The 3,702-nt window shown below is 46.3% G+C and overlaps 1 long non-coding RNA gene across 2 annotated transcripts in view; it reads right to left on the bottom strand.

The window, feature by feature from the left end:
* Positions 1-209: 209 nt before the first annotated feature.
* LOC124040866 overlaps positions 210-3,702 on the bottom strand; it is a 23,204-nt gene continuing 19,711 nt past the window's right edge. For both annotated transcript variants that reach the window (XR_006839811.1, XR_006839812.1), the window contains exon 3: positions 210-1,283. This is a non-coding gene — a long non-coding RNA (uncharacterized LOC124040866). The remainder of the gene's footprint in view (positions 1,284-3,702) is intronic.

The raw sequence follows: 3,702 nt of genomic DNA, 5'->3' as shown, positions 1-3,702 counted from the left end.
GATGGCCTTGTGTTTTCCAGGGAGTGTCCAGTTATCTGTACTGCTCCTGTTGATGGCCTTGTGTTTTCCAGGGAGTGTCCAATTATCTGTACTGCTCCTGTTGATGGCCTTGTGTTTTCCAGGGAGTGTCCAGTTATCTGTACTGCTCCTGTTGATGGCCTTGTGTTTTTTCAGTTATCACTGCTCCTGTTGAGTGTTTTCCAGTTATCTGTACTGCTCCTGTTGATGGCCTTGTGTTTTCCAGGGAGTGTCCAGTTATCTGTACTGCTCCTGTTGATGGCCTTGTGTTTTCCAGGGAGTGTCCAGTTATCTGTACTGCTCCTGTTGATGGCCTTGTGTTTTCCAGGGTCCTTTATGTCCCTTTTATTCTAGCTGGTCAAAATGAATGAACTACATTTATAGGGGATCTGACCTGGGCTTTACTTTTCATGGGTTGTTGTCTTTCGTTCTATGTTCTTTGATCATGCCAATTGGAATTGAACAATGAAGAGCCTGATAAAACTAAATGGATTTCAGTGGTTGTTGTGGTTTGTATATCGCTGTGGGTGAAGCACGCCAGTGTAGAAAAGAAAAATAGAAGTTTAAAAATGAGACGTTACTGTCTCTTTGACAAATGTAAAAGCGTCCCCGGGAATAAGCAGTGAGTGGATCTGAGGTCTGGATCAAAAACCAGAACCCCCCCACCAGCATTCACACACAGCTACAGGGTGCAGGTGGGGGAGTACGTCAATCTTTTTTTAAGAAAGCAGAAATAAAGAGAGATGGAAATCCCCTTTAGCATTCTAAGAAAATAATCATAATAACTCAGGAGAGTGTGTATCATGTTGTTGGGAGGCCCCTTCCAGCAGAACAACACACACCCAGTGTGGTTAGGGACCCAGGCCCAGTCTGAGGAGCCTTGGCTGGGGCTGAGCGAGGTCAAGATAGGCCTCCTCTGGAGGTCTCCAGGCCCTTAGGCCATGGGCTAACCTGGACAACCCCACTCTGTTCTCCACATTCTCTTCTCCATATTGATTTCTCTTGCCGTCATCTCCAGAGGTGCTGGTAACCAGCAGGGACTTATTCATGCCTCACCAGCCCACTCAGGAGCTGCCTTTTGGGGCCGCACTCCCTTCAAAGGGCCCTGGGATGGGAGGGTGGAGCAGGGGAGGAGAGACGAGGACAAGAGCCCATGGCAATGAATGGATGAACAGCCGCGTAAGAGCCTCTCTCCCTCTCTGTTCAGTCGTCTACCCAGCCTTCATCCTTCACTCCATCCACCCACTCCCTTTCTTTTTCACCATCTGTGAAAGGAAAATACAGAGAAACTGTTTGTTTTTTTACCTTTAGCATTCGACAACTCTCCGCTTTCATGCAAATGTGTTACAGCAGCACTTTGATGATGGAGATGTGGGAAGCAAACACCAACTAGTGCTTTAGTAACGTTGCCTCAAGGCTCTACTAAACACGAACAGACACTACAGAAATGAAAAGACATGCGATGGACACGTTGACCTTATGCTCATAACAACACGTTTTATTGGCATATACAATGTATTACACAATGATAACAAAGCTTTGCAAAGCAACCTTTTTTTTGTTTTAGTTTAAATGATATGCTGCAATGCCATCTGATTTGTTATCGGGTTGATTTTGAATTCATCATTTCAGTAACCACACTAATATCTCTCTGATAACCTCCCCAACGTCTTCTGATGGTAATATGGCCTTCCAAAGCCAGAACCCACTGTCTGTCATCCCCAACTGTTCTGATGGTAATATGGCCTTCCAAAGCCAGAACTCCCTGTCTGTCATCCCCAACTGTTCTGATGGTAATATGGCCTTCCAAAGCCAGAACTCCCTGTCTGTCATCCCCAACTGCTCTGATGGTAATCCAAAGCCAGAACTCCCTGTCTGCAACTTCCAAAGCCAGAACTCCCTGTCTGTCATCCCCAACTGCTCTGATGGTAATATGGCCTTCCAAAGCCAGAACTCACTGTCTGTCATCCCCAACTGCTCTGATGGTAATATGGCCTTCCAAAGCCAGAACTCCCTGTCTGTCATCCCCAACTGCTCTGATGGTAATATGGCCTTCCAAAGCCAGAACTCACTGTCTGTCATCCCCAACTGCTCTGATGGTAATATGGCCTTCCAAAGCCAGAACTCCCTGTCTGTCATCCCCAACTGTTCTGATGGTAATATGGCCTTCCAAAGCCAGAACTCCCTGTCTGTCATCCCCAACTGTTCTGATGGTAATATGGCCTTCCAAAGCCAGAACTCCCTGTCTGTCATCCCCAACTGTTCTGATGGTAATATGGCCTTCCAAAGCCAGAACTCACTGTCTGTCATCCCCAACTGTTCTGATGGTAATATGGCCTTCCAAAGCCAGAACTCCCTGTCGGTCATCCCCAACTGTTCTGATGGTAATAGCAGAATGGACATTCCTTTATGTACACATTGGCCGTTTGTCTTTCTTTCCCTACACTGTGAAAGAGCTGGCCTGGGCCTCCCACCACAACCACACACCCAATGTACCCATTTATGCCTATAAGATCCAGGGGCCAGGAGATGTCGACCTATGGGGATGGTAAGCATGATGATGAACATAGCTATGGTTGTAAAAGACGTTTGGGAGACTTGAAAAGTAATGCAAATGTGCAGGACATCTAGGTTGGTAGTGGTATGCAAGTTTTTGTTGACTGTGTATTTCAGTGGAAAACTGCAGTGCAGAATGTGTGTGTATCTGTGTGTCCTTCACATGTCAATGCATTCTTATGTGGGAGTGTGTTTGCTTAAGACAGAAAATAGTAGGGACCAGAGAGGTCAGGGGTGCAGCCACGATTGCCTATGCAAAGGGGGGTTATGTGGAGGAAGATTCAGACACAATACTCCCATTGAGAGGGCTCAGACATGGGTGTTAACTCCCCATTCCCCCACACACAATAGTGCTCCCCACCAGAGGCGGGCTGAGGGACAATGTTAGTTCAAGGCAGCCCTCCACCAAGCACGGAATAAAGGCACTGCATTATAAAGACAGGAGCAGAGAGGGAGGGTTGAGAGATGAAATGCAAAGGGGAGAGGGGGAGAGAGATACAGGGAGAGAGAGAAAGAGAGAGAGAGAGAGAGAGAGAGAGAGAGAGAGAGAGAGAGAGAGAGAGAGAGAGAGAGAGAGAGAGAGAGAGAGAGAGAGAGAGAACATAGATTTCAACATACCAATTAGGATTTGGCTAAAAACACTTGAATCAGTCATAGAGCCCATTGCCCTTTATGGTTGTGAGGTCTGGGGTCCGCTCACCATCCAAGACTTCACAAAATGGGACAAACACCAAATTGAGACTCTGCATGCAGAATTCTGCAAAAATATCCTCCGTGTACAACGTAAAACACCAAATAATGCATGCAGAGCAGAATTAGGCCGATACCCACTAATTATCAAAATCCAGAAAAGAGACGTTCAATTCTATAACCACCTAAAAGGAAGCGGTTCCCAAACCTTCCATAACAAAGCCATCACCTACAGAGAGATGAACCTGGAGAGGAGTCCCCTAAGCACGCTGGTCCTGGGGCTCTGTTCACAAACACAAACACACCCTACAGAGCCCAAGGACAGCAGCACAATTAGACCAAATCATGAGAAAACAAAAAGATAATTACTTGACACATTGGAAAGTATTAACAAAAAAACAGAGCAAACTAGAATGCTATTTGGCCCTAAACAGAGAG

The sequence above is a fragment of the Oncorhynchus gorbuscha genome, linkage group LG08 (assembly GCF_021184085.1).
Source record: "Oncorhynchus gorbuscha isolate QuinsamMale2020 ecotype Even-year linkage group LG08, OgorEven_v1.0, whole genome shotgun sequence".
NCBI classification, from domain to species: domain Eukaryota; kingdom Metazoa; phylum Chordata; class Actinopteri; order Salmoniformes; family Salmonidae; genus Oncorhynchus; species Oncorhynchus gorbuscha.
This window is presented reverse-complemented; position numbering and strand designations above follow the sequence as displayed.